The following is a 23,387-nucleotide window of genomic DNA, read 5'->3' as shown; positions in this document are numbered from 1 at the left end:
TCTCCACATCTTTAGTCTTCCAGAGAGCTCTCGCTTTCGATGTCCTTCCTTTCCCCCGTGGGAATGTGTCAACTCTGTACCTGAACTAACTCGTCGTTCAAGGCCTCCCATTGTTCAATTGCTGCTTTGCCTCCCAATTCATGATTCGAATTCACGAAGGATTTTCAAAAAGGAATTGGATAAATACTTAAATGGAAAATATTTATGACCACAGGGAAAGAGCGGGGGAATGGAACTAACGAGCCTCCGCTTATTAGAGCAGGTACGGGTTAGATTGGCCAAATGACCCGTCCTCTGCTGAAACCATTATAAAATTCTATAAGGCAAGGTCTCTTTTCAACTGAATGAAATTAGCCATCCTCCACTTAAGTATTTTTATGTTTGGTTGTTCCATGTCCTATTCAATAACGATTGTAAGCCTAATAATATTGTGATCATTGTTCGCCAGATGCTCCCCCAATGATACATGCTCCACCTGCCTACTTCATTCCGCAGAACTAGGTCCAGGACTGCTTCCTTCCTCATTAGGCTGGAAACACACTGATCAAGAAATTGTATACATTTCAGGAATTCCTCCCCTGTTTGCCCTTTACACTGTTACTGTCCCAGTCTATATTTGGGATAATTCAAGAACCGCATTATCACTACTCTATAATTCTTGCATCTTTAAGTTATTAGCCTGCCCATTTGCTCCTCTATCTCCTTCCCACTATTTGGTGGCCTGTAATATATACCCATTAGTGACATAGCTCCTCTTTTGTCCCTTAATTCTGAACAAACAGATTATTTTGTTGAACCCGCACTACATCAACCCTTTCCAGTGCTAAAATACTTTATTTGATCAAAACTGCCACCGACCCCATCCTTTCTTTCCTTCCCTATATTTCCAGAATAGTGTGTAGCCCAGAATATTAAGTACCGAATCCTACCCTTCCTTGAGCCAGGTTTCTGCGATTACCACTATATCATAGTCCATGAGGCGACTTGTGCATGGAGTTCACCAACCTTATTTTCGACGCTACCAGTAATTACGCACACGCACTCCAAACACATCGTAGACTGCCTCATCACTTTGGCTCACTGCTTGATTCCTCCGATTTATGTACTACTCTTTACTCTACTGATATTTGTCTCTCCCAATCCTCTGTGCACATTGTTTCTCCTCGCCAATGTTTCGTTCTGGTGCCCACCCACTGCCAAATTATTTAAAACCCTCCCCGACAGCACCAGTTAAACTCCACGCAAGGAAATTTGTTCCAGCTCTATCGAGGCGCAAACCGTCCAGCTTGTACAGATCTCTCCTGCCCCAGAACTGATCTCAATGTCCCAGGAACCTGACGCCATCCCTCCTGCACCATTGCCCCAGCCACGCATTTACCTGACTTATCTCTGTGTAATTTAGTGCAAAATGTCTATAAATTAAAATCGCTTATCTAAAATTTCAGAGAACAAATATAACTTCAAGCAGTGGATGAATCATTTAAAACCATGTATTTATTAAAGCAGGTTTTACTTATTTAAAGTGACATTCTTGTGATCGAAAGCAGCTATTTTCATACACGATATCCATCATTTAAACCAGCTTGTGGCAATCGATATCTATCACCTCATTTGAAAACACTTGTTCCATTGTTTTTTATTCTTTATATGCCCATGTTCAAGGTAACGGGACACTGACCAGTTCAATGGGAGTAAGGAGAGAATGGATGTTTTTAAAATGGACATTTATTCTTCACTCCCTCCAATTATATCCTGCTCTTTCACCGAGCTCAGTTGGTCGCTCCATCGCCTCTGAGTCAGTGGGTCGTGGATTCGTTCTCCACTCCAGATGCTTAAGCCCACAATCTCGGTCGCAAATGCCGAGGGAGTGCTGCACTGTCGTCGGTGCCGTCCTTCGGATGAGACGTTAAACTGAGGCCCCCTCTGCCCTCTCAGGTGGATGTAAATGATCCCACGGCCAATTTTGGAAGAAGAGCAGGGGAGTTCTTCGCGGCGTCCTGGCCAAAATTTATCCCTCAACTAACATCACTAAAAACAGATTATCTGATCATTCTCCCATTGCTGTTTATTTGACCTTGCTGTGCGCAAATTGGCAGACACGTTTCCTACATTAGAATAGTGACTATATTCATTGGCTGTGAAGCGCTTTGGGACTTCCCGAGGCCCTGAAAGGCACTTGATAAACGCAAGTTCTTTCCTTCTGTTGCCTGAAGACTGCGTGTGATCTTTCCTCCGAACTTGTTCAACAGTCTCTCACGGGAATATCTCCGGATTCTCTCTACTTCATATACTTGGGATAATGGCCAGGTACTCACATTGGCAGGATATGAATGGTGGTGTCCCACAGGGATCTGAGGTCGGACCACAAATATTCACTGTGTTTATTAACGACTTAGATGTCGGGGTAGGGAGCCACATCGGCAAATTTGTCGATGACATAATGATAGGCAGCATTTTAAAAGTATAGATAGAAGCATAGAATTACAGAGAAATATTAATAAATTAAGTAAATGCGCAAAACTGTGGCAAATGGATCGCAATGTAAGTTACTGTGAGGTCATCCATTTTGGACCTAAAATGATAGATCAAAGTACTTTCTATATGGTGGAAAGCTCGAACCAGTGGAACTCCAACCAGACTGAGGGATCCAAGTACAAGGATCATTAAAATATCATGGGCAGTTCCAGAAAATAATCAAAAAGCCTAATGGAATGCCAGCCTTGATTCTAGAGGACTTGAACACAGGGAGTACTAGTTACGATACAGCTATACAAAGCCCTGGTTAGACTACAGCTGGAGATCTGTCTTCAGTGCTGGACACCGCACCTCAGGCAGGATATTTTGGCCTTGGAGGGAGTGCAGCGTAGATTTACTAGAATGATAACTGGACTCGAAGGGTTAAATTATGAGTTGAGATTATACAAACTAGGGTTGTATTCCTTGGAATTTAGAAAATTACGGGGTGATTTGATCGAAATTTTCAAGATGTTAAGGGTAACTGATAGGATAGATAGAGAAAAACTATTTCCGCTGGTTGGGGATTCTGGGACGAGGGGACAGAGCCGAAAAATTAGAGCCAGGACTTTCAGGAGTGAAGTCAGGAAACACTTGTCCACGCAAAGGGTGGTATAAGTATGGAACTCTCTTCAACAAACGGCAGTTGATGATTGTTCAATTGTTGATTTTAAATCTGAGATTGATAGATTTTTGTTAACCAAAGTTATTAAGTGATATGGGGCTAAGGCGAGTATATGGAGTTAGGTCACCGATCAGCCATGATTTCATTAAATGGCGGAAAAGGCTAGAGGGGGTAAAAGGCCTACTCCTGTTCCTATAATCCTTCGAAACCAAGAGAGGCGATCCCAGGCTTCAGTCTGTCCTCATCCAGCAGAGAGAGCTGGTCTTCCGCTGAACGTTCCTCACAGAAGTTGTCTCTACATTTCAAACACTGTCAGTATTGGATTCACGGACAGGGCACAATGAAAAGGACACATTCTTGCTGCTCACCTTCTGGCTTTGGCTTTTTGTTGGATCCTCCACAGTGAACTGGATATAGTTATAAAACAATGTTAGGCAACACCTTTATAAATCGCTGGGTTAGGCCTCGGCTGGAGCATTGTGTCCAATTCTTGGGCACTACACATTAGGAAGGCCTTGGAGAGGATGAAGAGGAGATTTACTGGTATAGGTCCAGGGATGAGGGAGTTCAGTTACGTGGGTGGGAATACCTACGAGGTGCCCCTCCAATGAAATGCATATGTAGTAAGCTTTCAGTAGCTCAATAAGATGCCTCCATAACAAAATGGCAGTATGGTAAACCAAGGGTTAATATAAGTGGCCCATTTTGCTAGCTAGAATTAGAACAATGAGCTTTTCAAATGAGTTTATCCTTGATCATTCGTTTATGTTATTAATTTCCTGTATGAAAATGTATGCTTTATTATGAATCAAGCAAAGCGATATGATAAGCTGAATTCTGGGGTAAGCAGGTGTAGGGAGTGTTGTTTTGCAGCTACCTAATGAATGGATCCTTATTTCGGACAAGGTCGAAAAACATCCCAGGCCTGAGATAAGTGAGACTCCCTTTCCTGTGACCTACGTATGAACAGGTATCACCTGTGAGTGGTCGGTCATTCTGTCAGTTAGTATGGCTTGCCCAGACTCAGCTTATGATTAGTTTTAACCCCTTGCTACTCATGTCCCTCCCCACTCTGAAAATGTATAATTGTGTGAACTTTGACTGTGTAATTTGCCTGTTCTATGAGATTGACCAGACTCTGTCAAGAGTTGAAATCAATTCTATAGATAGGGTCAGCTGCAGCTAATAAATTGTGTTCAAACTTTCAAGTGTATTCGCTTTCAGTTTTTGCTGAACCAGACTAAGAGTAAAGAATCCGGTCTCGTCACTCTCCTCATACGACAGCCATCTCATCCCCGGAATTAATCGAGTGAACCTACGTTGCACCGCCTCCAAGTCTGTCCTTCCTTAGATATTGAGACGAGAACTGTACGCAGTACTCCAGGTGCAATCTCATCAAAGCTCTGTGCAATTGTAGTAAGACTTCTTTACTTGTACTCCAACCCCCTTGCAATAAAGGCCAACATGCTATTTGCTTTCCAATTGTTTGCTGTACCTCCATGCTAACTTTTTGTGTTTCTTGTACAGGGACACTCACATTTCTCTGAACACCAACATTTACTAGTTTCTCACCATTTAACAATATCCTGTTGTTCTATTCTTCGCAGCAAAATGGATAACCTCACATGTCCCCACATTATAATTCATCTGCCACTTTCTTGCCCGCTCACTTAACCTGTCTATATCCCTTTGCAGAATCTTTGTGTCCTTCTCACAGCTTACTTTCCCACCTCGCTTTGTATCGTCAGCAAACTTGGACATATTACACTAGATCCCATCCTTGAAGTCATTAACATATTGTGCAAATAGCCGAGGCCCAAGCACCGATCCTTTTAGTACCCCATTAGTTGCAGCCTGTCAACCTGAAAATGGGACGTTTATTACTACTCCCTGTTTTCTGTCCGTTATCCATAACTCAATCCATGTTAATATGTTGCCCCCAAACCCATGACCCCTTACCTTGCGGAACAACCTTTTATGTGGCACCGATTCGAATGCCTTTTGAAAATCCCATGTGTCTCCGATTCCAGTTACATTCTCAAAAAAACTCGAATAACTTTGTCAAAAACGATTGCCCTCTCATAAAACCACGTTGACTCTGCCTTATCACATTATGATGTCCTCAGTGCCATGTTAGCTTTTCCTTACCAATGGATTCCAGAATTTTTCCGACGACTGATATCAGGCTAATTGACCCGAAGTTACCTGTTTTCTCTCTCACCCCTTTCTTGAACAGCGGGGTTACATTTGTTACCGTCCAATCCGCTGGGACCGTTTGACAATGTAGGGCATTTTGGAAGGTCATAATCAATGCATCCACTATGTCTGCAGCCACCTCTTTTAGAACACGAGGATATAGGCCATCAGGTCTAGGGGCTTTATCTGCTTTTAGTCCCATTAGTTTCTCGTGTACTTTTTCTCCACTGATATTAATTCTTTTAAGTTCATCATTCTCATGAGCCCCTTAGTTCCCTTTATTTCTTATATGCTTTTATTGTCTTCTACTGTGAAGACAGATACAGCCTCTAATATACGAACGTTTACTTTTGCTCCTCTCTTCGCTTTTCCATACTTGTAGAAGACTTTACATTGCGTTTATACTTATATTTAAAAGTCGATCCAGAGATGGTTTTAATATTGACAGGGGATGCACAGTCGGTACTAATATTTACAGGAAGATCCAGAATCGGTGCTACTATTTACCGGGGATCCGGAGAAAGTATTAATATTTACAGTGTTATCCAGAGACGGCATTAATACTTACATTGGGTTGCAGCGAATTACTAATACTTACAGGGGAATCAAGAGAAGGTACTAATATTTTCAGTGGAATCCAGTGAAGTCGCTAATATTTCCAAGGGATCCGGAGACGGCACTAATAGTTACAATGCAATGCAGAGAAGTTACTAATATTTACAGGTGATCCAGAGACGGTTCTAATATTTACAGAGGATGCAGAGACTGTGCTAATATTTACAGGGGTCCAGAGATGGTACGAATATTTACTGGGGAACCAGAGACTATGCCAATATTTATAGCGATTTCAGAGAGAGCATTAATATTCACAGTGGTTTCCAGAGATAGTCCGAATATTTATAGGGATCCAAAGATGGTTCTAATGTCTACAGTGCGATCAAGAGATGGTACGAATATTTGCAGGAGAACCAGAGACGGTTCTACTATTTATAGATAATCCAGATTAGGTACTAATATTTACCAGGGATCCAGAGATGGTACGTATATTTGCAGGGCTACAGGGACGGTACGAATATTTACAAGAGATGCAAAGCAGGTACTAATATTTAGATGGGATGCAGAAACGGGACTAATATTTATTGGCGTAACTAGGGACAGCACTAATAATTACAAGGGATAAAGGGATGTTACCAATATTTATATAGGATGCAGGGACGGTACTAATATTGAAAGGGGAACCAGAGACAGTACTAATATTTGCAGGAGGACCCAGAGTCGGTATTAATATTTATGGGCTTTCCAGCGATGTTACAAATATATATCAGGGATCCAGAGACTGTTCTAATATTTAAAGGGGAACCAGACAGTTCTAATACTTTCAGAAGTTCCGGAGACGGTACTAATAATTCCAGGCGGAGCAGGGACGGTTCTAATATTTACAGGCGTTACACAGACGGTACCAATGTTTACAGGGGATCTGGAGAGAGTACTAATATTTAGAGGGGTTACAGAGACCGTATTACTTTTTAATGTGAATCCAGAGACTGTATTAATATTTACAGTGGAGCGAGAGACGGTACAAACATTTACAGCGAAACCAGAGACGTTACTAATATTTACAGTGGACTTAGAGACGGTATTAATATACACAGGGCACCCCAGTCTGATCTATATTTTCCCTCTTCATTTCCCTTCCTTACAGTTAATTTAGTGACGATTGTGATCCTGTCTCGGGGAACATGCGGTCTCTCCAAATGTGTCACTCACTACCTGGTGGTCATGGCAGCGGCGGATCTATTGGTCGTTATCATCGATCTGATACTCAGACACATTCTAATTGTTTATCCTGCACAGTTTGATTTCAGGTTCCTCATTCCCGTGTGTAATATCAACGCCGTCCTGCTTTTCGCAGCCACAGACTGTTCTATCTGGTTCACCGTCACTTTCACCTTTGATCGATTTGTGGCCATTTGTTGTCAGAAGCTGAAAATTAAGTATTGCACCGAGAAAACGGCATCTGTGGTTCTCGGAACAGTGACTGTGCTGAGCTGTTTAAAGAACATCTCCTGGTACTTTATGTTCACTGGTCTATATACCCCGCGTAATTCCCCCTGGTTTTGCGATATAACAGACAATGTTCTAACTTCCCCGGTGTGGGGAGCAATTGAATTTATTCATAATATTCTCACCCCTGGTGTCCCATTTGTTCTGGTTCTGCTGCTCAATGCTTTCACCGTCAGGCACATTTTATTTGCCAGCCGAGCCCGCAGGAGACTCCGGAGTCACAGCAGTGGGGAGAGTCCCATTGACCCAGAGATGGAGAGCCGAAGGAAATCCATAATTTTACTGTTTGTTATATCAGGGAACTTTATACTGTTATGGGTGGTGTTTATGGTGTTTACTATATGGCACAGGATGTGGTTTTTGGGTTTTAGATCTATATTTCTACCTGTGTTTGTACAAGAACTGGGATTCATTCTCCAGCTCCTGAGTTGCTGCACAAACGCTTGTATTTATGCGGTGACACAGTCTAAATTCAGAAAGCAGTTGAACAATGTGGTGAAATATCCCTTCATTCAAATTGTTAAATTCATCTAATAATGAGAAGATATGAAGATTTTCGATAAACTGAATCATTTATGTGTCATACGGTGTCTGATTCTCTCCCCACCAGACCGTGATTCCACAAAACAGGATGTGTTTATTCTGCAAACACTGAACCCTTTATAACCTGAGGGTATTTATGAACTCATATTGCAGCGTTTGTCAAAGTTTGTATCTCAAGTTGTAAAATAATATTTGGCTAGTAATTGAACCAAATGTTTGACAATATTGAAATAATTAAAAGGCAATAAAATAAACAACTATGCAAGGTGCCGGTGAACAGTGTGTTTAAAGAGCCGCAGGTTGGGGAGATAGGAAGACTGCAGGTGCCAGAGAATAGTGTGTTAATGGGTGGGAGGTAGAAGAGATCCCGGATCTGTAGGTGCCGGTGACCAGTGTTTGAATGTGGCGGGAGGTAGAGGAGATCGCGAGATTGTTGGTGACGGTGACCAGTGTGTTAATCGCAGGGAGGTCGAGGAGATTCCGGGTATGTCGATGCCGGTGACCATTGTGTAAATGGGGCGGGAAGCAGATGAGATCTCGGGTCTGTTAGTGACGGTGATCAGTGTGTTAATGGGGCGGGAGGTAGAGGACGTCCCGGGACTGTGGGCGCCGGTGACCAGTGTGTTTAAGGGGCGAGAGGAAGAGGAGATCCCGGATGTCTCGGTGCCGGTGACAAGAGTGTTTATGGGCGGGAGGCAGATGTTTCCCGGGACTTTTGTTGCGGGAGGTGCCGCAACTTAACCTGTACTCAGCACAACGGTGCAGCCAAAAGGCACATTGAAAAGGTGAAATTGTCAGACTGTGAACGTTATAAATAAACTCGAAAGACCCGTCCTTGGAGGGGCTTGAATCTACAACAACATTTTTAATTAATGGCACAACGCGCTGACTGATTGCATCACAGAGACAATTGATCAACTCCGTCACTGAACATTTGCAGAGCTCGGGGAAAAGAACAGGGGAATAGAATGGGATTAATTGGATCGCTCTTTCAAAGAGGCGCCATCGGGACGATGGGCCAAATGACCTCTTCCTTTGCTGTACCTTCTATGATAGTTAAGATATAATTAATTGTCTGTGAAGCGTTTGGGGGCGGGCTGTGGCGTTCCATAAATGTAATTGCTGTGTGTTTTTGTGTCGATTTGTTAATGTATTTTCGTTGCATCAGGTCAGGGGCTGTGAGAAATGATCGGGTGTGAAACAGTTCCAGGCAAGGTAAAACACGTTTTCACCCAGTGTATAAAACAACAGCAGTAGAACTCGAACTTGTAATCTTCTGATTGACATCAAGCGCACTAACCAATATCAGACGCCTTATCCATTACGCCACGCGATCAATTATAAACAGTTGTCTGCAAATGATCTTAAACCCGGAGCAGTGATTAAACACTCAGATTCCATTTCTTTCTTCCTTTCACTTTGTTGATGTTGTTCATTTATTGTCTTCTCTCTTCATTTGGTAAGTTGCCTCTTCAGCTTCCGAATTATCAGAAAACTAACAACTGAACTCCCGCTGAGTCTCCGAGAAATCTACAATCAGAATAAACAATGTTCAGATCATTCATTTAATGTTTAGCCACCAAACCGAACCTCTTTCACACTCCACCCAGAAAATAGAGAGTGAAGGAATAAAATAAAAGACAAATTAGTCACATTAAACTCCACACTTAGAACAGCACAGAGCTGATGGAGTGAACAGAATTTACTGTCCAATCCGCACGGGCCGAGTGGCTTCTGATTTTCTTTTTATGTTAAATGTAAAGGCGGACGGGGTCCCTTACCTGTGGTTAACAGCTGCGATACAGATCTGGCGCTCAGTGCGAATATATGTACTCTCGCCCTTTAATAAATTAAATGGCGGGTTTCTTGCTTTCTACTCGACACATGCCCTGTATTATGTATACAATCTCGGCAGAGAATGTATCGCGGGTTTAGTTATTTTAAATTTGCAGGGAATTAATAAAATTGGGAAAAAATCTCAGCAATCATTGCAATATTCTAAACATCTCCAATACTTATATCGAGTCACATCGAGTGTCCAGCAGAGAAACAGGCCTTTCGGCATTTTTGCTCCACACAAAAGTGTTCCCGCCTACTAGCACAACCTTCTGTTCCTTTCCCCCGACTGTGCTTATCTAGCTTCCCCTTAAATGCATCTATGCTATTTGCCTCAATTACTCCTTGAGGTAGCGCGTTCCACATTCTTATTACTCTTTGGGTAAAGAAGTTACTCCTGAATTCCCTATTGGATTTATTAGTGACGATCTTACATTGATAACTTCTAGTTTTGGACTCCACCACAAATGGAAACATTTTCTCCACGTCCACCCGACCAAATTCGTTAATTTTCTTCAAGATCTCTGTCACGTTAGCTCTCAGCCTTCTCTTAACTCGAGGAAAGAGCCCCAGCCAGTTTAGCCTTTCCTGATAATTATATAACCTCAGTCCTGGGATCATTCTTGAAACGTTTTTGCCTACTCTCCATTTAATAATATTTAGGCCGGAACTGTGCACAGTACTCCAAGTGTGGTTTAACCAAGGTTACATACAAATTTAACATAACTGCTCTCCTTTACAATTCTATCCCTCTCGAAATAAAACCCATGTTTGGTTTGCCTTTTTTATCGCCCTATTAACCTGCGTCATCACTTTTAGTAATTTTGTATTTGTACCCCTAGAACCCATTGCTCCAGTGCTCCATTTAGACTCATATTATCCAAGCAATATGTGACCTCCTTAATCTACCTCCCAAAATGCATCACCTCACACTTATCTATATTAAAATTAATTTGCCAATTACACACCCATTCTGTAAGTTTATTAATGTCTTCGTTCATGTTGACACATTATGCCTTTCTATTAACTGCACCTCCCAGATTTGTGAATTCCCCAAATTTTGAAATTCCTGAGTCCAAATCGTTAATGTAAATTGTGAACAACAGTGATCCCAGCACCGATCCCTGTTGAATACCTCTTCCCACCCTTCGCTGCTTGAAGTAGCTACCCTTAATCCCTACTCTCTGTTTTCGGTTTTGTAGCCAGCTTGCTATCCATTCTGCTACCTGTACCTCGACTACACTTGCACTGACCTTACTCATGAGTCTGCAAGGTGGTAACTTATCGAAGGCCTTTTCAAAATCGAAAAATATTACATCTACTGTATTACCCTTTTCTAATATTTCTGTTACTTCTTCAAAGAATTCAATAAGTTTGGTCAAGCATGAATTTCCTTTCTGAAATCTCTGCTGATTTCTTTTTATTATATTTTCTTTTTCCAGATGTTTTTTTTCTGTTACATCTTTGAGCACAGATTCCATTATCTTTCCTACCACAGACGGTAAGCTAACTGGTCTATAGCTCCCTGGACTTGTTCAATCTCACTTTTTAAATACAGGAAAAACATTACCTGCCCGTCAGTCCTCCGGCACTATTACCTATTCTAATGATTTTTTAGATATATGCAATAGTGCCTCTGCTATCTCTTCCCTAATATCTTTTAACATTCATGGATGTAATCCATCTGGACTGATGGTTGTATCCTCTCTAAGTTTGATGAGTTTATCAATTATCTCCACCCCTTCTATCTTCGATATCTTTAGATCCGTTCTCTTTAGTTTCAATTTTACCATTCGCTCTCTATTCATTCATGGTGTTTCATTTAATATCATACCCACCTTATCAGTCTCCCTGCTAAATACTGAGGAAAATTAACGAAACAATATTTCTGCCATTTAGCTGCCATTATCTGTGAGCTTATCTTGTGCATCCCTTAGTGGCCCTACCCTTATCCTGGTTTATATTTTGTTATTTATGTGTTTGTAGAATACTTTAATTATTTTTTTTAACATTCCTTGATACTTTAATTTCGTAGTTCCTCTTTGCTTTCCGAATTATTATTTGACATTTTTCCTAATCTCTTCTCATTCCCTTTTGTCATCTTCTCCTTTATTGTCTACATACTTCGAAGATGTCTTTTTCGTTCGTTTCATTTTTACCCTCAGCTCCTTATTCATCCATGGTGTTTCATTATTGGCTAGTTGCGTTTGTTTTTGAGAGGGATATATTTCTCCTTCTCTCTACTGATCACCATTTTAAATATTTCCGACTGCTGTTCTCACTCTTCGTGTTTCTACATTTCTCCCAGTTTATCTTCACCAGTTCCATTCTTTTTTTCCAATCTATTACTTTGGTCTTTGTCTTACTTATGCCTTTCTCAATCATTATTTTAAATCTTATAATGATCTGATCGCTATTGCCTACATGTTCCCCAATGATCCGGTTATTTTCCAATTCCTAGATCCAGCAGTGATTCCTCTCTTGTTGGGCTTCTCACATACTGAGTAAGAAAGGAGTCCTGCACACACTGTAAAAACAACATCTCCCTTTCCCCTTTCCCTACCTCTTCCTGTCAGTTTATTTGGGGGTAGTTGAAATGTCCCATGATTATTATTCGTTGTTTTTAACTCATTTCATAGAGTTGCGGACATATTTCTTCCTCAACTTGCCTTCCATTATTAGCTGGTCTGCAGTATACCTCTATTACCGTGGTTCATCACTTCATATTCGTTGTCTCAATCCACATGGATTCTGTTTCTATCCTAATATTAATAATGTCCCTTTTGTTCTCTTGCCATTAAATTGTCTCTAATTATTACAGCTACCCCTTCCTTCCCTATCGTTTCTAAATACGTCATATCCTGCAATATTGAACTGCCAGTCCTGTTCTTTATGTAACCATGTTTCAGTTACCCCTAAACCATCTGGCTCCTCGCTCCGAATTATTGCCTCCAGTTCCTCTGTTTTGTTTTGGATGCTCTACGCGATGCTGTACAGGCAATTTAATACATTTTTAATATTTGTTACACCTCCCTCAATTTTTAACAGTCATTTAGTACGTATATTCTATACCTGTATTTGTTCCCTGACACTTTATGTTACGCTCGTTTCTTACCTTGGTCTGATCATTACTCTCATATCCTATTTCTTTTATCTTCAGACTTATGTTGTTTTGAAGAGATCCCTCCCCATTTTACTAGGTCCTATTCAAAGACCTATTTATCCTTTCCGTTAGGACACTGGTCCCATTCACGTTCAGGTGGAGCCCGTCCTAGCGGTGCAGCTCCAACCTGTCCCAGTACTGATGACAGTGTCACATGAAATGGAACCCCTCCTTCACACAGCAGTCTTTCAGCCACGCATTCACCTTCCTGATCTGCCTATCCCTATGCCAATTATTATGTTGCTCGGGTAGCAATCGCGAGATTACCACACCTGAGGTTCTGTTCTTTTCATTTCATTCCGAACTTCTGATATTCCCTTGGCAGGACCTCCTCCCTGATCTTCCCGATGTCATTGCTCCCAACATGGCCCTCGACAACTTCTTCCCCCTTCCAAGTTCCTATCAGGAATGTAAGATGTTGAGAACATTATTTAATATTCTGCAGGATAATTAATATCCACAGCAGAAATATTGTGTTCTGCTCCCACATGAAACAGATCAGCCTCAGCCTCTGCTACCTGCCCGCTGGTTGTTACGGCGAAAGGTTACGCTGTTGGATTCGACACTCACTGAGCCTTGAGACGTTTTACTAGGTTAACGGCGCAATATAAATGCAAGTTGTTGATGTTATTTTTGTTTCCCGTCTCAGTTTCCTGCCTGGTCTGTAGCGCGTTCTCTCAAAATTTTAAATGTCTCTTTTTAACATTATTCCTTTTCCTGCGGAGAACAGGATCTAAAAACAACCAGAATTCGTTCTGCGGCTTTGCATTAAACAATCTCGCTTACATTTGATACAAAGCTTCGGAACATAAGATGATAAGAAATAGGAGCAGGAGTAGGTCAGACGGCCCCTCGAGCCCTCTCCACTATCCACTATGATCATGGCTGATCTTTTTCCTTATCTCCGCTTTCCCGCCAGATCCCCATATCCCTTGATTCTCCCAGAGTCCAAAAATCTATCGATCTCAGCGTTGAATATATTCAATGACTCAGCATCCACACCCTCTCGGGTAGAGAATTCCAAACGCTCAAAACCCTTTAAGTGAAGAGATTCCTCCTCATCTGAGTCTTAAATGGCCGACCCCTTATCCTCAGACTATTCCCCCGAATCATAGACTCGTCAGCCAGGGGAAGCAACCTCTCAGCATCTACCCTGTCAAGGCCCCTCATATTCTGATATGATTCAATTAGATCACCTTTCATTCTTCTAAATTCGGGAGAGGACAGGCTCTATCTACTCATTCCCTCCTCAGAGGACAACCCTCTCATCCCAGGAATTAATCTATTGAACCTTTGTTGCACCGCCTGGAAGGCAAGTATATCCTTCCTTAGATGAGGAGAATAAAGCTGTACGCAGACCTCCAGGTGAGTTCTCCCTAAAACCCGTACAACTGCATTAAGACTGCCTTACTCTTTAAGGTGATTGGCAAAAGAACCAGAGTCGACTTGAGGAATAAATGTTTCATGCAGCGAGTTGTTGTGATCTGGAATGCACGGCCTGAACGGGTGGTGGAAGGAGATTCAACAATAACTTTCAATCGGGAATTGGATAAAACATTGCAGTGCTACAGGGAAAGAGCAGGGGAGTACAGGATAGCTCTATCAAAGAACAGGTAAAGGCACGATGGGTCGAATGGCCTCCTTCTGGGCTGTGTGATTCTATAGTTCTATGATATTGCTGTACATTAGATTAGAAAGCGAATTTGGATGGACAGAAGCGGTCTGGAAGGATTGACTTCTTTGTACTAATTTTTAAAATTTGTTTTTTTTCCAACTTGCCCTGAGCAGGTGGTGAAACCTTCTTGTTGTGAGAGTCTCGTCAATCCAGTTCAGAGACAATGACACATCAAGAAAGACGGTTGGGACAGGATCCACTTGTACAACGGGAAGTGTTGAGGCGGCAGTTTCCCTTCCTCGAAGGACTTGAATAAACCAGTTGAAGATTTAATGCAAGATTTCAGCGCCGAAAGCAGCTGGCCTAAAATTTGACTCCACTGGGAATGAAGCTCACAACTTTTAAAATCCCTGTTTTGGATTTGATCTAAAAGCCCAATACGTCACAATAGCCACGTTATAATATAAACAGCTCGAAAGCCAAGTGTGATTTGTGGAGTGAGGGTGCTCAAATCAGCTACTGAATCATCTACACAGTTACAGATTGTGTTTGCCCATTACATGGAGCGTTCCCCATCTCTTTCTCTCGTACAGACATTCTCTATCTCTCTCTCTATCTCTCTCGCTACAACTCTCTCTCTCTCTCTATCCTTCGAACTTCCCCTCTCTCTCTCTCTCCTGATGCCGATTCGGAAGGCCCAGGCTTGGGGACCCCTAGTGTCTGCAGGGGGAAAACTGCAGTTCAACAACTAAATTCCAGTAGCAACCAGCACACCGCACAGGTAAACTTCCCCATTCTTTGTCAGGACGGATTCAGCGCTCCCCATTAGGGGCAGAACTTGCAGGCTACCGGGAGCGCGATGGGAAATAGCCGGCAGGTGAAGCTCATGGCAGAACCGTTTGGAAGCAAAGAGCATCGGAGCAAAAGGTGGAGCAGAGAATGAGAGTCGGTTCATGGAGAGAAAACAAGGTAACGAATGAAAGTACATAAACCGCAATGTATCAGGATGTGGGAGGGATTGATGTTTTCTGTTTAAAATGCTGATTAATTGAATGTCCTTCGTGTCCCAGATCAGTGCAGTCCTGAGGGATAAGTGGCGGGAGGTTACAGAAGAGACGATTAAATGAGGCCCTGTCGGTGGATGTTAAAGATTCCCCAGCGCTGTTGAAAGAAGCGCAGGGAATGCTCCCGCTGTCTTGTCCAATATTCCTGACTCAGTAACACCACCAAAAACAGCTGAACACAAAGAGCGAACTGAAGGGTCCAAGTTTAAGGGAGGAAACCAAAGCCCTCAAGGCGTTCCGCAGCCTCCCATCGACCATCGGACCTCACACTTCGATGGGCTCCAATGTCCGATCATTGAGAAACACGTCCCTCCTCCGCTTGGCTCTGTCCTTTGTGGGAATGGGAATTCGAACGTTTCAGCGACTCACGAAGTGTCCCTGGAACAGAATGAACAGCATTCCCTGTGTCTCGGGGTTTCAGTGACGGATTCTTGTCTATCTGTCACAGGGCTGATCAGAACTCGATTCCTGATCCAAACAGTGTATCGTCTTTTAGAGACATCGAGAGAGAACTGGAACAGAGAAGGAAACAAACTGTGGACTGGATTCCAATTGCGCTCCCGCGGTTATTGTTAACTAAAGACACCGTGGAATGGGATCAACAGACGGATTGTTGGGGATTAAAATGTTGGGGAATTAAACCCAGGCTTTCTCCCATGTTCCCAAATACCGATCGAATAATCGGGAGATGGTGAAATGCACGAGATGCAGGAGGGACCGAAGTCCTTCAATCTCTGCAGCAGTTACTGGGAACCGAGCCATGGGTGAGATTCTAGTTCAAAACGGGAGACTGTTAACAATGAGAGAGATCCGGGGCTCAAATCTGGACCGGACTTCCTTCGAAATTTAATTTTTCTTGATTATGAGCGGGTGGAGGAATTAAATTGAACGGAAAAATGTGCAGATTTGGTTCAAATCTAATAACAGGACTGGTTCAAGATTGTTAAAAAGTTTTGAAATTAGATTTCTTCCTGATTGGTAAAGTTAACCCTTTATGTTCCAGCTCCCTCATCATTTGCATTTCCCGTTAATCTTTCATTCGCTGTAAACCACAGAGGAAGCAAGGAAGGACAAAAAGATGTACCTCCGATCCGTCCTCTCCACTCGACATTTATTCCATTACAGCAAGTGAAAAATTGAAATTATCCCTCTCCATTTAATCAAAATATAAACAATCCAGGGACACAGACTTAAAACTCCCGTGTCGGATTGATAATAATAGCATTCAAGCCCATTTTGATTGTACAAAACTTCAGTCGGGCCGCATCATAAGTTCAATACAATAACGACGAGGGTGGGATTCGGACGCATACGTACAGAGCACAGTGGATTAGCCGACCATTTCTGAATCCAAACAGTAGAAATAAAGTCACTTTTACACTCTGTCCTGCCCGAGCAGCCAGATCGACAATGTTGAAAGTGCAGAGTCAACATCGGTAAACAAAGGAATTTACGGATTTCCGTTCTATCCGATTGTTGGAAACGGTCGGGTGCAAAACAGTTCCGCCGCATGTTGGACACATTTTCACCCAGCGAGTAAAACAACCGCGGCAGGACTCGAACCTGCAATCGTCTGATAACAACTCGATTAATACCGAAATCAGACGCCTTATCCATTAGGCCACGCGGTCCGGGAAAAAAGCGCTCTCCAAATGATGTTAAACCCGAGGCAGGGATGGTTAAGACTCTGCTTGTATTTTTCTCTTACTTTCAATTTGTTGATTTTGTTAATTTATTGTTTTCTCTCTTGCAGCATATTCCCTTGCTGTTTCCGACTAATCAGGAAATTGAGAACTGAACTCCCGCTGGGTCTCCGAGAAACCTACAATCAGAATAAACAATGTTCAAATCTTTGATCAAAATGTTTAGCCTCGAAAGCGAATCTCTTTCGCACTCAGTCTGCAAAATGGAGAGTGGGGAAATAAAAGAAAAGACAAACATGTACACTAAAAATGTACACGGAGAACAACACCGAGCGGAGAATGTGAACAGAATTTACTATCCAAGCCCGACGGGCCGAGTTGCCTCATCCTGTCCTTTAAAATACGAACAATTCCCAATTCTGCTGGGTGTGATTATTATTTCCTGTTTTTCTTTTTTGGTAAATATAAACGCGGTCGGGGTCCCGCACCACGGGGTAAACGGGTCAGATCCAGACCTGGCGCTCAGTGTTAATGTTAATATTGAGCACGGGATTCTATCCGTGTAATAATCAAATCGCGGGTTTCTTGCTTTATATTCGACACATCCCCTTGCTGTGTGTTTAATCAGGGCAGGGAATGTTTTGCTGATTATCTTTGCTGATAATCATTTTTCAGGAAATTAGTAAACTCGTCTCGAAACATGAGATTTCCAGTTTCTAATTCGCGAAATGGAGTTGAGGTGCAGATCAGCGATGAGCTGCTGTGACTCCGCCGCGCCGGTTTAACGTTTCAGTGAAGTGAAGTGAACCGTCTCAATCCGGTTTATTTCTTTATTTCTAACATTGTTCATGTTGAGTGACAGATTTATCGAAAATTCATTGAGAATTCAGTTTTCAGTTTCTGATCAATTGGAATCTGAAGCAGATAAAAACAAGGAAAGAAAAACATTACAAAAGTCAATAGTCGAACTGATACAATCACCTTGTCTTCAACTTTAAGGGTAATTAGTTCTCCCTGGAGCCCCGTTCAATATTCATCCCTCCAGTAACATCACTATAAAACATTATCTCTTCATTGTAACATCGCTGTGTTTGGGATCTTGCTGTGTGCAACTTGGCTGCCTCGTTTCCGACATGTCAGCAGTGACTACACATCAAAAAGTGCTACATTGTCCGCAACGCGCTTTGGGACGTCCGAGGTGGTGAAGAGGGCTATCTCAATGCAATCATTCTTCCAGTGGCCCCATTTGCCAGGTACCATATCCGAATCCTGTCGACTGGCGCACGCAGGAAACGTTGGGGGGAAAATTGGATAAGGGTCGTTTTTGGTCGCAGATAGCGTTATGCCCTGTTACCCCGTGCCCAATGACTCTTGGGCAGGCAGGACGCAAGATTCAGCTGGTCCGAGGACTCTCCTGCCATCAGCGTTCTTTTTCGGGCCTTGCACGTGGAATCAATGCAATTCGCACTTTCCACCGCCTGGGGGAGCTCAATCTCTTAAAAGGAGGATGTTTCTCAGAAATCGAATGAAGACAGCTGGTTCCTGTTATTTGCTTAAAATAACAGTCTACTGTCCAAACGGAGTCTGAACGGAGATCAGACATTGTACACATAAAACACAGATGCAGGTTCCATCCCAATGTTTGCACACTGATGAGTTATGTTAAAACATTGAATATAAGTTGTGCACTATAAATCCCACATCCTCCAATCTGCACACCAGACCTCACCAATCTGCCGATCTGATTTGGTACCAGGCCTGGAGGGTGCATGCGCCAAGGTTCTCTGCTGATGCTGAGAGACTGTGGTGCAGTTGAACAGAAGGAGGAGCATTCTATATCCGCAGGGGTGGGCACGGGCAAGAGGCCCACCAGGCATAAATCAGTGGGAGGCAGCGGGGGACGAAGTCAATGCCAGGCGCACAGCATCATGAACATGGATGCAGTGCAGGAAGAAGTTCAATACTTTGACGTGAGTGGTCAAGGTGAGTGAGGGCAACTCTGAAGTGGCATCTCCGCCCAAATGCACCACGCAATACAGCCCCCATCCCCCACATACCAACAATCTCTTTCCATCAGCACACAACTCTTGTAACCAGAGGCTTCCACTCACTCTTACACATTACCACTGTTGCAAGCCGCCCATCCACAACTCATAGGTCATACACAGTGGCAGATATTTCATCATGACAGGCACATCACCCAGCCACACATCCAGCTTTCTTGCAGGTGAAGGTGGCGCATATCAGGAGGCAGCAAGTGGCAGTGGCATTTAGCCCGCCGAGCCTGTTCCACCATTCAATGAGATCATGGCGGACATGTGACCGAATTCCATATCCCTGGCTGAGCTCCATATCCATAAATAACCATGGTTCACAGAAATCTATCAATCTCAGATTTAAAATTCACAAGTGAGCTACCATCAACTATCATCTGCAGAAGAGCGTTCCAAAACGTCTCCCACCCTTTGCGTACAGAAGCCGAGGTTCAGTGAAAGTAACACACCGGAGAAAAGAAAGTGTCTCAAGATGTTGTGCAGATTGAAGCTGAATATGAATTTATCGCAATTCTCCCGATGTGATGAATGCAGAATGAAAATGCTCCAGCATTGGGCGTTAATCGAACACTTGCTTCGTGTGTGACAGGCAAGAATTCGATCTCCAAAACACCAATGCCCCAGTGGCAGGTGGCGGCATGTGTCCACTTGAAAACCTGCCTGAAAGAATATGCAGTCTTACAGGCCAAAAATTAGTGTGTTTGATGAGATTGTTACAACAACGCGGCTCTAGTGGCGCAATCGCTTAGCGCGCGGTGCTTATTTTACAGTATTCAGGCTCAAGAAATGCCGAAGTAGTGAGTTCGAGCCTCACCTGGAGCAGTTTCATCTTTTGCTTCTAACATTTCCACCGGAGTTCAAGGGACAGCTGGTCTGTTCCATGAAACATCTCCTTCTTCGTGTTCTCATGTGGGCACTTGAACATGAGGGTGAACTCTGCGACATATCACAAGTGTTGTCAGCAGCTAAATGTGTTCACAACGCGCATGACGCCTGAAGCCACCAGCTGTTTGACCTGGCCGTCCGCCACAAATGCACTTGTTTATGCCCCAGTCTGACTATCCGGGACTTTCCAGACTCTGAGGACTTCACCGAGGACTGCGAGTGAATACGGTGCCTTGGAGAACCACAGGCTCAATTACCAGCCGTCGAATTCAGGGGTCACCGACGGGCAGACGGACGTGAGCTTGTGATTGATTGTTTGTTTGTTACAGTACTTGTATGTTATAAGTGTTACAATAAAGTAGTACCTTTTACTTTCGCCTGTGTACTATATTGTCTCAGATCCAGAACCTGTGTTTAAAACAAAACACTACACAGTGTAACCTTGCGATGAAACAATACATAGATTCTAGATAGAATTTACAGAAACGGGCCATTCAGCCCAACTGGTCTCTGCTGGTGTTTATGCTCCACACAATAATCCTCCTAGTCCACCTCATCTAAACCTATCAGCATATCTTTCTGTTCCTTTCTCTCTCGTGTACTTATCGAGCGCCCCCTGACATGCTTCTGGGATATTCGCCTCAACTACTCCATGTAGCAGTAAGTTCCACATTCTCACCACTCTCTGAGTAAAGATGTTTCTCCTGAATTCCTTATTGGATGTATTAGTGACCAGTTTCAACTGATCACCCGAAAATTTCGACTCTCCGCAAGTTGAAACATCTTCTCTATCCCCATCTATCAAACGCTTTCTTAATTGTGAAGACCTCGACCAGGTCACCTCTTAGTCTTCTCTCCTCTAGATTAAAATGTCCCACACTGTTCAGTCTTTCCTGACAGGCATAACCTTTGAGATCTGGTATCATCCTCGTGAATATTTGTTTTCGTTCTCCAGTGCCTCTCTATCCGTTCCCGTAATATGGAGACCAGAACAGTGCAGACCTAAAACGTCATCTATGGTTCTCTCCCCACAGTTGCTGCCTGACCTGCTGAATTTGCAGCATTTTCCGTTTTTATTCTAAGCCTGGTTCGAAACAAGGTTCTGTACATGTTTAACATATTTTGTCTGCTTTTCAATTCTATTCCTGTACATATGAGCCCCAGTGTTTGGTTAGCATTTTTATGGTCTTGTTAACTGTGTTGCTTTTTTTAATGATTTGTGAACCTGTACCCAAGATCCTTCTGTCTCCTTTAGCCCATTTGCACTCTTATTTTCCACAGTATGTGGCCTCCTTATTCCGAATATCAAAATGTACTATATCAGACTTACCTCTATTGAAGTTCAGTCGCCATTTACACGCCCATTCTGTACGTTTATTAACGTCTTCTTGCATTTTGTCGCAGTCCTCCCTGCGATTATCTATACCTCTCAATTTGGTGTCATCTGCAAGTTTTGAATTTCTGCTTCCAATTCCTGAGTCCAATGGTTCCCGCTTATAATCTGAAGTGGATTTTCATGTTTCTGTACTGCCCCATATCTAACAATACGATTGTATCATTCCGGGATTTAAAAATACATGGATTTTACATAGAAACTAAATAGAATTTAAAGCATAGAAACAGGCAGTTCGGCGCATTAGTTACTCTAGGTGCTCACACTCAACACGAGATTCCTCCCATCCCGATTCATCTAACTTTATTAGAGCATCTTTGTATTCCTTTCTCCCTCATGTAATTATTTAGCTTCCCCTTAAATGCATCTATGCTGTTCCCCTCAACCACTCCATTTAGTAGCAACTTCAACATTCCAACCCCTCGCTGGGTAAAGAAGTTTCTCCTGAATTCCTCACTGGATTTATTAGTGACTATTTTATATACTCACCCCAAGTTGTGGACTCCCGACAGCTGGAAACATCTTCTCTACCTCTACTCAATGAAATCTCTTCATAATTGTAAAGACCTCTATTAGGTCACCGCTCAGTCTTCTCTTTCCTAGAGAGAAAATATAGAACAGCCTGCTCTCTGGTTGGCTCGAGAAAGTGATGCTCTAAGAAACTGTCCCGAAAGCACTCTGTGAACTCATCTTCCAGGCTACCTTTCTCAATCAGATTCTTCCAATCTATATGTAGATTAAAATCACCCTTGATTATCGTTGTTCCTTTCTCACAAGCCCCCATTATTTCTTCCTCTATTATATCCTGCAGTATTAATTCAGTGTCTCTCTCTCACACACCCTGGGACAGACTGCAGTATTGAATGTTGCCTCGCTCTCTCGCACACCCTGGAAATCCCGCAATATTAGTTCATTTTCCCTTTCTTGCACCCTGGAATATCCTATAGTATTTATTCAGTGTCTCTCTCTCTCGCACTGTGGCATACCCTGCAGTATTAAATCAGTCACTCTCTGTTTCGCACACACCCTGGAATAACCTGCATTTTTAATTTAGTGCCTCTCTCTCTCACACGCAGTTATATTCTATAATATTCATTCCGTGTATCCCTCTCACACACACACTGGAATATCTGGCAGTATTAATTAAGTGTATCTTTCTCGCGCACACCCTCGAATAAACTGCAGTATTAATTCAGTGTCTGTCTCTCGCACACACCCTGGAATATCTTGCAATATTAATTCAGTGTCTCTCTCGCACACGTCCTGGAATATCCTGCAATATTGATGTCAGGCACCGAGAACTCAATATTGCAGAAAACATAGAGGAGTATAAAAAGTGCAGGGGTGAGAGAGGAAATATTAAGGGGCTTAGCATTTTTGAAAGTGGACAAATCGCCACGCCCGGAACAAATATATCCGAGGCTCTTAAGAGAAGCAAGGGAAGAAATAACAGAGGCTCTGACCATCATTTTCCAATCATCCCTGGATGCAGGCGTGATGCCGGAGGATTGGAGGACTGCAAAATTTGTACCATAGTTTAAAAAGGGAGAAAGGGATAGACGGAGTAATTATAGGCCAGTCAGTCCAACCTCGGTGATGGACACATTATTGTAAAACATCTGAGGGACAGTAATAATCGTCATTTAGAAAAGCACGGAGTAATCAAGGACAGTCAGCATGGATTTGTTAAGGGAAGGTCGTTTCTGACTGACCTGATTGAATTTTTTGAGGAGGTAAAAAGGAGGGTCGATGAGGTTAGCGCATTTGATGTAGACTACATGAATTTAGCAAG

The 23,387-nt window shown here is 42.8% G+C and overlaps 1 non-coding gene across 1 annotated transcript; it reads right to left on the bottom strand.

The window, feature by feature from the left end:
• Window positions 1–17,162: 17,162 nt before the first annotated feature.
• Window positions 17,163–17,251, bottom strand: trnar-ucg (transfer RNA arginine (anticodon UCG)). Its single transcript is given in 2 exon segments — window positions 17,163–17,198; window positions 17,215–17,251. It is a non-coding gene; the product is annotated as a tRNA-Arg (tRNA).
• Window positions 17,252–23,387: the final 6,136 nt, after the last annotated feature.

Source organism: Heptranchias perlo, unplaced genomic scaffold (genome assembly GCF_035084215.1).
Source record: "Heptranchias perlo isolate sHepPer1 unplaced genomic scaffold, sHepPer1.hap1 HAP1_SCAFFOLD_122, whole genome shotgun sequence".
Classification (NCBI taxonomy): domain Eukaryota; kingdom Metazoa; phylum Chordata; class Chondrichthyes; order Hexanchiformes; family Hexanchidae; genus Heptranchias; species Heptranchias perlo.
Note: the sequence above shows the minus strand (reverse complement) of the source record. Positions and strands in the feature narration are given on the sequence as shown.